At 44.9% G+C, this 14,686-nt stretch overlaps 1 protein-coding gene across 4 annotated transcripts in view; it reads right to left on the bottom strand.

Moving 5' to 3' along the window:
* Positions 1–14,686, bottom strand: part of CDH13 (cadherin 13) — a 1,039,621-nt gene that overhangs the window by 494,261 nt on the left and 530,674 nt on the right. The window lies entirely within an intron of this gene.

Here is a 14,686-nt window from a genome sequence, read left to right as displayed (position 1 = left end):
TTCCAGAAACTGGGAGTTATTCGTGGGGTTTGAGTGAGGTTCAGGGGTAATTAGGAGCCAAATTTAATTCGTTTGTTTTTTTTTTTTAATAGCGTTTGAAGATACAGATTTTCATTTCAATAGCGTTTGAAGATTCCCAACTAAAGAGAGAATTATTATTTGCATAAATTGGTTCTAGAGTTTGCCCAATTATTCATCTGTATTTAATGTCACTTTATCATCTATATCTGTGAACAAGAATTCGATGGTAACCATGTTTTTCGGTCTGACAATTTAAAGGTCAGAAACAAACATGCAGAACAGTTAAATGAAAGCTATACTGATCCAGCTGTAACCAATTTACAAGTGAACAGGCACCTGGGGAACACTGTTGGAACACTGTCACCTGTACCTGGAGGGTTTCGGTGGCTAGAACAGGAAAGGTGCCTTCTGGTGGAGTCAGTCTCCCTCAGAGGCTGGTCATGGCCTAGCCTGCAATTCCGGCGGCTGCCACCAGGTGGCAGTGGTGCCTAAGGCAGCGTGACCCTTCTACCCAGGTTCCTCTGCCGTGCCCAGTTGAGTCAGAGACCGAGAGTTCCACAGAGCAAGTTTTTTCTTTTTTTCTGATTGAAAATTTTACTTAAATACATTGAGAGTTTTGATTAAACACCAATTATCTCTGTTTGCTTTTTTAAGATTAACATAAAATGTCATCTAAAGCAAGATTTAAACTAAGGCATGTGATATCTTCTGAGGAAACGGATTTTTAATCGCTGCTTGACTTGATTTAATCCAACTGATGTTCTCCCCCCTGACCCACTCCCCACTGCTTGGGAGCTCATGAGGTCAGCAGCCTCCGCATATTGGGCTCATCCCTGGATCCCAGTGCCCGGCACAGTGCCTGGCATATGGCAGGAAACAGTGCCAGTATCTGCTTAATAAAAAACACCACCATTCAGACAAACCCATGTCCCAGTCCTAGCTTGGTCAAAGGCCAGCTCTGTGACCTTGAACATAGCCTTCTTGGCTCTTGATTTCCTTATCTGTAAAATGAAGAGAACACCCCTTATTTCTCAGGGCTGTGAGGGTTTAATGAGATATTGTGTGCAAAGTGTACTTCCTGGTGAACAGAAGGGGCTCAATGAATTGTAGCTAATGATACCCATGCTCAGGGTAATAATCGTAACAAAATCGCACCATCATGGTTATTGGGTAAGACTGAGACTTTCAGGCATAAAAAAACATCTTAGCCATAACATTAAAAAAAAAAAAAAATCCCTAAAAGGGGCTTGTGGGTGGCTCAGCTGGCTAGGTGTCTGACTTCAGCTTGGGTCATGATCTCACAGTTTATAGGTTTGAGACCTGTGTTGGGCTCTGTGCTGACAGCTCGGAGCCTGAAGCCTGCTTTGGATTCTGTGTCTCCCCCTCTCTCTGCCCCTCTCCCACTTGTACTCTGTGTTTCTCCATCTCTCAAAAATGAATGAATGTTAAAAAAATTTTTTTAAATCCCTAAGAGAACACATTTCCTTTGATTTTTATTTATTTTTAAAATGTGTATTTGTTTTTATTTTGAGAGAGAGAGAGAGAGAGAGAGAGAACCATTGGGGGAGGGGCAGAGTGAGAAGAGAAAATCCCAAGCAGGCTCCACACCGTCAGCACAGAAACTGATGTGGGGCCCAGTCCCATGAACAGTGAGATCATGATCTGAGCTGAACCCAAGAGTCAGACGCTTAAACAATTGAGCGTTGAGGCACCCAGGCGCCTCACACACATCTGTGGTTTGAGAAGAGAAGTGGTCTGGAGACAATCTCACTGTGGGAAGGGGCAGCCACACAAAATCTGCTCTGTGTTGTCACCTCCCTCCCTCCGTCCCCCTTTAACCACTTTGGCCCAACTGTGAATTAAAGCCTCTTCCTCTCACTCCCCTGAGCACACCCAAGGCATGCAGGTCCCCTCCAAGGCCGTGCTGAGCAGAGACATAATGTGACAGGAGCCCTACACGAGCTGTTGTGCTGTCCTGCTCCCAGCAGTGGACAGGAGTGGACTTCTGACCGCGTCTGGGCCCCAGACAAGGCCTACTGGGGAAGTTTTCCATGCTCTGACCTCCTTTCCAGACACTTCCCCAGTCAGAGAGCTCTGGGAGCACAGTGATCCAGACCTTCTGGAAGGTCCTGAAGGCTCTCTTGGGTCAACTATGGCCACTCCCCCTCCCTTTTCTCCATTTCTCCACCTACTGCTCAACACTGAATTCTGGACTCCCCCCAGGGCCACCTTTTTTCTGCTGAGGTTGGGTCTGGCTAAGTTCCTTGCTCTTGGGGAGCTTGAGTCACTTGACCTCACAGAAGCAGCATCTTGGCTGCTGGATTTAAATGACTTCTTCCCCCAGAAGGAGGAAGCCCCGTGTGAACAACTCTGCTTTGTGCTGCCAGTCCTCTCTATTTGTATCTTGAAAGGCCTAGATTTAAAAAAAAAATTTTTTTTTAATGTTTATTCATTTTTGGGAGAGAGAGAGAGAGAGAGAGAAAGAGAGAGAGAGGTGGCATGAGCAGGGTAGGTGCAGAGAGAGAGGGAGGCACAGAATCTGAAGCAGGCTCCAGGCTCTGAGCTGCCAGCACAGAGCCCGACGCGGGGCTTGAACTCGCGAACTATGAGATCACGACCTGAGCGGATGTCGGACGCTTAACCGGCCGAGCCACCCAGGAGACCCTAAAGGCCTAGCTTTTAACATATATATTGAATCTGCCTGCTGGTCCTCAGAACTGCGTCCACTTTGAAGGAGCGCCCACAGCCACACCAAGTATGGTGCCCCCAGACTAATGAGCATTATGGGGCCACCAGCCCAGGGACATGAAGGGCATCATGCTCCATAGAACCATGGTCTCAAGATATGGTTCCCTGGACCAGCAGGGGCATGGACTCCTTCAGAATTCGACTTCTCAGGCCCCACCCAGAGGCCTGGATCAGGAAGCCTCGGGGTGGGGTCCGGCGTTGTGGGCTTTGTCGAGCCCCTGCCAATTCCCATGAGCATCCCCCCGTTTGACAAGCCCCATCTATACTCATTAGAACTGGTTTCCCCTGCTACCGTTCAGAGGCCGAAAGAAGGCTGGGTCGTCTTGCTACTCCCCTCTAGACTGATTTTAAACCTACAGCACTCTTGGGAACTATTTTTTTAAAAAACCTCTTCTCTAGGATGTCGTGGAACAGAATTGCTGGTTCCCGAGACTGACATCTCTACCTGCATCGGAACACCCCAGGGCGGAGACCTTGGAGAGGAAGGCGTGGGGTGGAGCTCGGGTCCCAGCGAGAAGCCACAATTCTGGGTCTTTAGGTGGGACTTCAGAGGGACCCCAGCCCACTCCAGCCTCACTGATCTGGGGAGATAGAGGTGTGCAGTGGCCACAAACCCACGGAGGCCCCCCCCCCCCCTCCCGCCATACCTCGAAGCTGGTTCATGCTAGTCCAATGGGTTTCCAGATGAGCTTTATTACACTATGTAAAGTCCTGAAAACTGCCCAGGGCCGTCCCGGCTGCGGGGGGGTGGGGGGTGGGGGGCCCGGGCGGTGGTCCTTCTGTTTCTGTTGTTTAATGTGATGGGATATAAGAAATCCAGGGCACTCCTCCTGGTCAGAACAAATCCTGCCCCGAGTCTCTGCTCAGCAACAGTTGTTAACATCCATTATACCACATAGCAAGGCTTCACAATTAGCTGGTCTTTCCTATTACTCTTTGTAATTCAACACTTCTTTTCACAGTGGGATTTCTCTCTCTCTCTGTCTCTCTCTCTCCCTGCCTTACTTGCCCTCAGAGTTTGAATGGGAAAAAACGATAGCTAATGATGAGACCGAACTTGGGCTCCGGGTGCTGACACCCGGGAAGGGCGTGTGAACAGCACTCGGGCACCTTGCAGCAAAGCTGGGGAAAGTGACTTCCCAGGGAGCCATGGGGTGGCCAGCACGCAGGCCTTATCGGTGGCAGAGCCCAGCGGGGACCGGAGTCCTCTGCACCAGAGAGGGACAAGAAATATGGAGGCCTGGAGCACGCAGTGATAGGTGGATCTGAATTGCAAAAGGACGTTCATGCTGCATACTTCTTAGGGCTGTGGCCCCGCGATGGACAGAGCAAGGCCCTCTGTTGAATCCCCCAACCTCTGTCCCCTGTTCTAACCTCTGTCCTCTACTTCCAGCGTCAGGTTGAGTGCGGTTTTAAGGTCTTCTTCTATGAATTTATACACATATATGCAGTCATAGAATATACAGCAGTTTCAAAATTTTTTACCGAAGTTAGATCATTCTGTATAAATTATTCCACATCTTCCCCCCTATTCAGTGTGGCTGAGATGCATTAAAAAAGTTCACATATAAACTGTTTTGGGGGGATGATTTTACATTTACAGAAACGTTTCGAAGATGATATGGACTTCCCGTATACCTTTCACCTAGTTTCCCCAAATGTTAACTTCTTCTGTAACCATGGTCACAACTGAGAAGTTAACAGTGACACATGGCTCTTAGCGAACGAAGCTCCAGATTCTGCGTATTCAGATTTCACTAGTCTTTCTGCTTCTAGCCTTTTTCTGATCCAAAATCCAATCCAGAGCCCCACATAGCCTTCTGTCCATGTGGTTTTTAGTCGTCCATCCTGGTGCATCTGTGTGGGTTCGGACTTTTCCTTAATTGTACTGACATCAGTGTTTTTCCCCTTTGGAAAATGTATTCAATATAGAAACAGGACAGTCACCAGGCTTTGTACACCCTGTTTGCCGTAAGAGCTTCTGGCCCCGATATCGGGTGTCTATACTCTAACTCAGACCTCCACTAAAGACTTTTGGTTGTTTTGTCCTCAGGGCCTAGAATGGTACATAGGACAATAAATATTTGCGTGCCGAGTAAGTAAGTAAGTAAGTAAATAAATAAATAAATGTGATGGTAGTCTCCTCACTGGCTTCCATGTTTCTGATTTCTCTTTTCTCATCTATTCTTTTTAAAAATTTTAATGTTTTTGAGAGAGAGAGAGAGAGAGACAGAGTGCAAGTGGGAGAGGGGCAGAGAGAGGGAGACAGAATCTGAAGCAGGCTCCAGGTTCTAAGCTGTCAGCACAGAGCCTGACACAGGGTTTGAACCCACAAACCTTGAGATCATGACCTAAGCTGAAGTTGGATGCTTAATCAACTGAGCCACCCTGGGGCCTCTCTCACCTCCTGTTCTAATTGCAACCAGAATGGTCATTCTAAAATGCATATACAGGGGTGCCTGGGTGGCTCAGTCGGTTAAGCGTCCGACTTCAGCTCAGGTCACGATCTCGCGGTCTGTGAGTTCGAGCCCCGCGTCGGGCTCTGGGCTGACGGCTCAGAGCCTGGAGCCTGCTTCCGATTCTGTGTCTCCCTCTCTCTCTGCCCCTCTCCCGTTCATGCTCTGTCTCTCTCTGTCTCAAAAATAAATAAAAAAAAAAAGTTAAAAATTTAAAAAAAAAAAATAAAATAAAATGCACATATACCTAACCACCATGAGATTCCCAGGCTAGAAATTGTCATGGCTCCCTATTGCCCCCAGAGTCTATTCCCAGGGGCCTTCCTGATGGGTCTCCACCTGCTTCTACAACTCTAACTTCGGCCACAACCAACCACAGGCATTCTGAACTTAGCTCACATTCTCTGGACCTAGGTCAGCTGGATGCCCGTCCCCAAGCCTGTCTGCTGGAGACCCCTCCTTGTCTTCCTGGACTCAGCACCAGGGACTGCCCACTTACTGACATTTCTCTTCCCCCCTCTCTGCCCTGTTCTGTGAGGAATGAACCTCGTCCTTGAACGTAGCCCTGCTCCCTGGCAAGATCTATTCTAGCAGAGAGAGCAGATGGCCTCTTTGTTGTTGTTGGTGACTGTCCTTGGGCTATTTATTTCTTATTCTCTTTAAGATTTCTTGGGCCAGGAACAGAGAAGATACTTGATGAAAGCTTTGAGTGAAGAAGTGAAACTTGTTTTGCATGTTTTTATGTGATCACAAAATGCTCATAAACCCCAACCCACATATTGAAAATAAAAATAAGGTCTGTTGTACCAACCTTGTAAAAAAATGTGGGGGCGCCTGGGTGTCTCAGTTAGGCATCTGACTTTGGCTCAGGGCATGATCTCATGGGTCATGGGTTCGAGCCCCATGTCGGGCTCTGTGCTGACAGCTCGGAGCCTGGAGCCTGCTTCGGATTCTGTGTCTCCCTCTCTCTGCCCCTCCCTCACTTACGCTCTCCCTGTGTCTCTCTCTCTCTCAAAAATAAACATTAAAATAATTTTTTTAAAAATGTGGTCACTTTACCTGTGGGGCATCAATGCCTTTTCATTTTTCTTTTTACAAATTCCCAAAGTTACTTCCCAGGAAGTAGTAATGCCCAGGAGTTGGGAAGGGACTTCCAACCCTCCCCATCCCAATAATCTGCTGAGGTCCACTTGTGGGGGACTCTCTGTCTGATTAGACATTGTGCCTGTTGACAAAGCAGTGTCAAGATGAATACTTTGGCACTTCTTCCCTGTCACATCCAACAAAATCGATGCCTCGGATCCTCCGCTATTTAGAAAATCTGGAGATGTTTCTTTTCAAAGGAGAGAAGACTACGCCTACACACACACACACACACACACACACACACACACTATGATCAAAAGGCTGAAAACCCAGAAAATAATTAACCCACTCCCCCGCCAGAATCACCAAAGAGGATAAATCACATGTCAACAGTATAGGTCTTTGGAAGATGGAGACAGAGGTGTACTTTTTTCCTTCACTCTTAGAATATTTTTGGTTTCAGGCAATGAGGCTATATTACTTATACAGTCAAAATACCACTTTTTTAAACATGTAAGAGGAATTATTGGAGCTTGCGAATTTTGAATTCATGCGAATACATGCGAATTGAATTTGAATTCAATTGAATTCATTGAAACATTTGAATTCATTGTGAACTTTGAATACATGCGAATTTTGAAGATGTCTAGTCCATGTTAAATAGTCGGAAAAAAAAACCCATTTACTGCCTTCTATAGTTATTAGAAGGCATTTGCTTTATCATTAGATCCATTCCCTAAGGTGATCTGTAAGCACTAATTAATTCCCAGCTGTGGTTTAGTCCTTGACATGCCTTTGAACTCGGCAGTTTGGCTGTCTGGGCAGCTGTTGGATCCATGCCCTTGCCCCACCCTCGAGTTGCTCAGCTACTTGCAGACACTAGGTCATAAATTAGAACTGGGAAAAACCCAGGGCCAGGAGCCCCAATCCCGTGGTGCAGAAACACCGGGCCAGCGCCCTGACAATCCACGGAAGGATGACGAGAGCCAGAGACCCACCGTCTAATCCCGTGGTTCTCATCCTACCTGGGGCTGGCTCTGTTCAGCACCAAGTTCCAAGGGTTCCCATGGTGCCTTGGAGGTCACCGAGGTTGAGGGCAGGCTGGTGCCCTTGGAAAGAAGCACAGATGAGGGGACGTCTCAATTCACTATGATTCCTCTTCTAGTAACACCATCATCACACTACTTTGGTTTCTCTTCTTTTATAACAAAGACATTTATGCCTGACTACAGCTTATGCTGAGTTCTGTAGCATTCAATGTTAATTTGTGAGTGGTTTCTTTTTTTACCTTATTTTCTGATAGTTTACACTTTTTTTTTTGAGAGAGAGAGAGAGAGAGAGAGAGGCAGAGAGAGGGAGACACAGAATCTGAAGCAAGCTCCAGGCTCTGAGTTATCAGCACAGAGCTCAACGCGGGGCTCGAACTCATGGACTGCAAGATCATGACCTGAGCCGAAGTCAGATGTTTGACTGAACCACCCAGGCGCCCCTGGGCTTTTTTGCATATATTCTCTAGGCTGTAGAATTTTTTATGAGAGTATTTCTTAATTTATGAGTATTTACACTATTTTAATCATTTTATTTCCAACTTACATAGTAATGTGGCTTAGGAAATTTCAACTTTCGAGGTTTTAAAAAAATTTTAATCTTTAAAAAAATTTTTTTTAATGTTCATTTTAGAGACAGAGGGAATGCATACAAGTGGGGGGAGGGGCAGAGAGAGAGGGAGACACAGGATCCGAAGGAGGCTCCAGGCTCTGAGCTGTCAGCACAGAGCCCAGTGAGGGGCTCGAACCCACAAACTGTGAGATCATGACCTGAGCTGAAGTCTAACACTTAACCAACTGAGCCACCCAGGTGCCCCTTAAAAAAAATGTTGTTAGTGGCTGAGTACGATAACATCTTTACTAAATGATCCATTGACACACAGAAGGGATAAGTATTCTACAGCATTATTCATAATAGCAAGATATGGAAACAACACACGTGTCCAACAATGGATGAATGGATAAAATGTGGTGCATCCATGAAATGGAATATTACTCAGCCTTGAAAAGGAAGGGAATTCTGACACATGCTGTGATATGGATGAAACTTGAGGACATGCTAAGTGAAATAAGCCAGTCACAAAAGGACAGATGTAGGATTCCACGTATCTAAATTCCTAAGTGGCACAATGCTGTTCTCACTGTAGGAGCTCAGTTTCTGTTTGTTAAAAATATACACCAAACTCTTACCACCTCTCACTCAGCCTCATGGTCAGTTTCTCTTCCATGACTTTTTGTTTTCTTAATTTTTAATGTTTATTTATTTTTGAGAGAAAGAGAGTCAGAGCGTTCGTGGGGGAGGGGCAGAGAGAGAGGGAGACACAGAATCCAAAGCAGGCTCCAGGCCCTGAGCTGTCAGCAGAGAGCCCGACACAAGGCTCGACATCATGAACCCTGAGATCTTGACCTCAAAGTCCTACACTTAATCAACGGAGCCACCCAGGCGCCCCGCTTCCATGACTTTTCCTTCCTCTAATACACTATCTCTCTACACCTCCTTTTTTTCCATTCAAAGCGTTTATTGACCATTTATGAGTCCCAGAGTGTTTGTAGACCTCCACGGGCTCTCAGTTCTATGCATTCTTTGAAGTCTAGATCATGCAAGAGCACAGATGTGCTGAAAGATGCCACAGAAGATCAGAGAAAGAGGGTCATTTTGGATCCTTCAGGCATTGTGCCTTGCTTGTCTGGACCCAAAGTTCATTCATTGCCCATTAGTATCACACTTTTTTTTTTTTAATTTTTTTTAACATTTATTTATTTTTGAGACAGAGAGAGACAGAGCGTGAACAGGGGAGGGGCAGAGAGAGAGGGAGACACAGAATCTGAAACAGGCTCCAGGCTCTGAGCTGTCAGCACAGAGCCCGACGCGGGGCTCGAACTCACGGACCGTGAGATCATGACCTGAGCCGCAGTCGGCCGCTTAACCAACCAAGCCACCCAGGCGCCCCAGTATCACACTTTTGGACCCCTTTGTGTCCAAGAGAATAACTGGGATCCTTAGATGTCACTTCCTGAATTTCTGGTTTCTTAATGCAGGCTGTGAGTTATACTCCCTTTCTCATTGGGTCCCTTCAAAATGTCTTCCTTGACCTTGACTCTTCTTATTCTACAGACAATCAAGATGGTCCCTGAAATTTCTGGTAAGAACTCCACATCTTCTATACTTGCTGTCTAATCTATTTATGACTCAGATGTATGATAGTAGGAAGTGGTCATTGAAGCTGTGTCTAAATACTCTGTCTCCTCTCCTTCTGGGCACATAGTAGGACTCTATTTCCCCGATACATGACATTGCTTTTGGTGATGTGACTTGCTTTGGCTAATGAAGTGTGACTGAAAGTGCTATGTGTCACTTCAGCTAATTCTAGGTAAAAGCTTTAAGAGTTATGATATGCTTATCCATGTTGATTTTGCCTTCTCCAGGTGACCAGCAATTTCCAGATAATAGTGACTTCATCAACCTAGATCTCAGGGAAAGAATGATAACGAGGAGGAGCAGAGCCCACACCTAACCCTCAGTGGACATGGAGGTTAGTTAAGCCTCTGTTACTTTGATCAATTGAAATTAGGATTTGCTTATCACCGCAGCAGAGCCTGCCTATCCTGACTAATGCACAGAGGGTTTAAAAGCACAGGGTGGAAAGACAGGTAAAAATATGTCTGCATCCCAGCTCAGAGCTCACAAGCAACATGAACTTTTGTAAGCAGTGTGGCCTCTCTGAGCCTCATTCCCATTCTCTGCAAAATGGGGGAAATAATGTCTCTCCCAAAAGGATTATGGCAAGTAAATGATCCGAGAGATATGCAATGCATAAATACATAAAATATTCAATAATGTAAGGTCGTTGTTCTTTTTATAACTATTAAATGGTGATGATGATGGTGATGATGAAGAAGAAGGGGAGGAGAATGACAGTTTGTGTTCATTGAACACAAACTCTTTGCCACACTTTATTCTAAACATTTTACATACAGTAGTTTATTTAATCCTTACAACAACTCAGTGGAATAGGTATTTATAGTAATCTTCACTTTATGGAGGAAGAAACTGAGTCCCACAAACCTTGGCAAAGTTAGCTAGGGAATAACTTCGGATTTGAATCCAAGTATCCAGAACCCATGGTTTTAGGCTCGACTCCATATGGCCAACTAATGGATGTGTGCTGGCTTGAGTGGGAGCAGCCCAGAAATAGAATCAACAAAGATTCAGAGCCTGGCGCTGTTGACAGTGCTCAGGTCTGGCCTCCTCGTGACATGCCCCCCCCCCCCCCCCCCCATGAAGGCTGAGAGCAGAGATGTTCATCTCAGGCCTTATGCCAGCGACAGAGCCAACATCAGGGACTTTCAAGTCTCCATTCCCAGATTTATACGTATCCAATGGGTCACCCATTTTCTCCATACATCAAATTCCTGGCAGGAATATCTTTACCTGCTCACACCCTCTTAGCTTTGTCATAGTCATGGCATAATGTGGAGGTTTCTGCATGCATTCTGCCATCTAAAAGGATAATAAATTAATCATGCCCCTTGGGCACTGTTGAAACATACACACTTAATCTCTTACCAACTTTCCCTCGCCATTGCTCTGCTCCTCTCCTTTCCATCAGTTCAGATTTTTACAGTTCCCAAAGAAATATTAAACCAAATATTTATGCACTCATCTGAACCACAGTTCAGAGAAAGCAATGTAACAAAATCAGCATTATGAACCTGGAGCGATTCCCGTTTGGAAGTAATAAACACGAACAATTGAACAATTTCTCCCTGGAAATGCATGTTGGCTGCCCTTTTGCCAAGAGTTTCAATACTTATTCTTATTATTCTTATAATTCAGGACAAATTTTAATGTTAAGTCTGATGCTTGGAAACACAAGCAGTGTCAAATATAAATAAAATTTCAATCATTTTCAATTGAAAGCCTGGCATTCTATTCTGCCTCACATGCACCTTGGTTACAAGGACCTGTGCATGCCTTCGAAGTTCCTCATTCCCTGAAGCAGTAACTATCTCTCACAATTGGGTCACATATGATTGAAATCTTTCTGGGAAAGATTTCACTTTCAGAGAAAATTCAGGCTCCTTCAGTAGTTCATTTTACAGCCCATCCCTATCTTCAGCCTCAACTGTTGCTTTATCCTTATCAGGATAAAAGCCAAGTGTATCATTTTGGGGAGACCGTTTCAGACCATACGTATAGACCTTGACAAAGAACATGGTCTACTTGGAAAACAGAAAGGGAAGACAGTGGATATCTGTGTGTATATGAAGCCAGCTTGGGCTCAAGCCCTGTAGATGGTGAATTATCCTCTTCGGCATTACTTAATTTTATGCCTCAGGCTTCGTCTTTAAATTATATTTTTCTACCAAAATATCACAGTCCTCTTTCCTAGTGGTGTCTGGTAAATGGCTTTAATTCACCAGGCTATTACCAAGTGTATATCTGTATAACTCATTCTTTCACTGTCCCTGACTTCTCTAATTATATTCATTTATTTAGTCAGGACTTCCATGACCACCTTATTAAAAAAAAAGTGGCTTCCCTTCCCCAACATTATCCTCTATGTCAATGACCTTGCTTTGTTTTCCTTCATAGAACTAACCCATCATCACCTGACATAGTTATCTGTTTGCTATCTCTATTTACCATTAAAATAAATGTTCCATGTTATTAGGGACTTTGGTCTTTGTTCATGGCTGTGAACAGAGCAAAGTGTATAGTAGACACTTAAATATTTTGTAATAAGTAAAGAAGCTATGCAAAGAGAAAAAGTGAAATGAGAGACCACATGGTAAAAAAGGAAAGGAAGGAAGTACACAAATTAATGAACTTGCATAGCTTTCATTTGATATCATGATTTCAAAATGGCTTATCAATTTCTGGTAAGGACCAGCTTTGCTTCTTGGGTGTGAGGTATGAGAGATACTCTGGTATCTTCCTACGAGAGTCATTTAGAGTGGCTTGCCCAATTAAATGATCCCAATGAAACGCACGGATTTTAAAGGGCGGTGTGCTCCCTGAAAATTAACAGGCTCATGGATGAAATGAGACCAACTTGGGTGAACATCTTTATAAAATATGGTTTTTCTAAGGGAAGTGCAACAAGAAAGGATCATACAAACTACAAGTCAATAAAGACTTTGGCAAAGGGTTTCATAAGTTGCACAATAAATGGAAGGCTCTTGGTGGGGGTTGTGTATGGATTGTGGGTTCCTCTCAGGTTACGGTAACTAATCCTTTAAAACAGTCATGGGTAAATAACTGTCCAATAACTGCCTTGTGGGTGATTACTCCATAACAGATCATGTTGTATGGTGTGTTCTCTCCAAGGGATATGGGGACGGGTAGAGGTTACGTGACGTAGGGACCCTAAAGGAAGCATGTATTTGAGGGAGAACCAAGGTGGTCTGTTCTATATAGGATTAACACAGTGAAGCCCCTTAAGTGATTGGAGACATAGAGAGATGAGGGAGGGGGCATAGTTTTGGGCATCACCTGAAGACCTGCAAAAGAGGAGATTGGCTTAGTTTTGTTGTTTCAGGAAAGTCAATCAATACAAGTTACTGAACAGATAGATTTCAGCTTAAATGGAGGGAAACATTGTGAGGTTGGAGAGCATTAGCTGATGGCATGTGCTGCCTGGTGATGGAGAAGCTTGCCACTGGACACTGTGGTGTCCAGGCCCACACCACCCGCTGGTAAAGGTGCTGTAGAAGTGACCCATGCCAGATAGACTCTGAGGTTGTTTCTCATTCTCAGTTGCTATGGACCCTTGAGGCTGAAGCTTGGAGGAGTTCTCAACAGGTGTGGATCAGTGCTGCATGGTAAGGAATGAGATACCATCCATGGATGTTTATTTAAACCTAACTCAGCCACTCTCCACCCGTTGCTGGGCAAGGATTCTCTCCCATTCCCTGTAACTCCATTTCTCTGTGTACCAAGCAACAGCCACCCCTCCTGCCTCCACTGTGCAGTGGTTTAGATAATGGTTTGGTGTCAGCTTATGCTCGGGCTCTAGTATGTCCTTGGTTTTGAACTTGAGTGACCCTCTCATCCATCTGAATGTCAGTTCTTCAGTTCAATGAGGGTAAGAGATCTGAGCTCCCAAGGTCATGGTGAGCACAGGGTACTATGGCTGGCAAACAGTAGGCACTCAGCAAATACTAACAATTACCATCTGAGTATATCTAAGCATGGCAGCATGTCAATATCAGGAAGAGTAACTTTATAATCAAGAGGATTTTTAAAAATCTTCAAGTTGCATCTTAGGTAATAACTGCTTTCACTGAGGTCTCATAAATGTCAGGCGCCCTTACTAAAGTTCTGGTAATTTTTTTGTTTGTTTGTTTGTTTGTTTGTTTGTTTTTGCCAGGTAGTTACTATTATTTCTATTTCAAGGGTGGGGAAAGTGAGACTCAGTAGGCGAAGTCATTGGTCCAACTGGGTTAAGCAGCTAGTTCTGGGGCGGAGCCAGACATGGAAACCTCTGAGACCAGCTGAGCCAATCCAGAAACACGGAGGCTGGTGTGAAGCCAACCCCTGGCTGCATGATTCCTCACAGCTAGACCAGATGCCTCCTCGAGGAGCAGGGCTGGTGCTTTGAGCCTTTCACCGGATTAGGAAGGGGAGAGCTGGGTTTTCTTCGCAGGGATCCTGTTGAGCAGACAAGCATGCTCAGACCCCAAGCCTGCACACCACAGTGGGCGCTCACTATTACAGGGCCCAGGGCCCCAGCCCATATGTGCTCGCATACACGCTATGCAGTGGTAAATGAATGCATGCGCAGTCCTGGCGCTTCCTGACTCGAAGCCAAACAAATTTACACAGGCTCATTTGTCAGCTGCCTAAACCCCCTCCCTCCCAGCCTAGCTCAACCCGCCTCCCAAGTTCCTTAGTTGTTATAAGCTTATCACAGAAGTAAATCAAAATGTTCTCAAGAGGAGAAGAAAAGATAAAAGCAAAAAATGCAACATCCCCAAGAGAGGAATATTTTTTATAGTTCCACAACTCTAGCAATTCTGTCTTAAAAAAAATCCATTATTTAATTTTAGTACCATGGAGGTGCTAGTGATGAATAATGGCTCCTCTTCTACCTCCTAGTATTTCTAAAATATTAATACTGGTTGGATACCTCTCTCCTAAGGGGAAGTAGGACTTGAAACTTTTATAGGCTCCTGAGCCTTGCTCCCATCCTATGAATTTATTCGATTACTTACTACCAATCATATGCTCTGGGTTCTTCAAATTATGTCTGCACCAAAGGATGGGGGCCACCCAGTGAGGTGGAGAGGGTAAAACAGGTTTCTAAATAATCCCTTTCTCATTAT

The sequence above is a fragment of the Panthera uncia genome, assembly GCF_023721935.1.
Source record: "Panthera uncia isolate 11264 chromosome E2 unlocalized genomic scaffold, Puncia_PCG_1.0 HiC_scaffold_20, whole genome shotgun sequence".
Classification (NCBI taxonomy): domain Eukaryota; kingdom Metazoa; phylum Chordata; class Mammalia; order Carnivora; family Felidae; genus Panthera; species Panthera uncia.
This window is presented reverse-complemented; position numbering and strand designations above follow the sequence as displayed.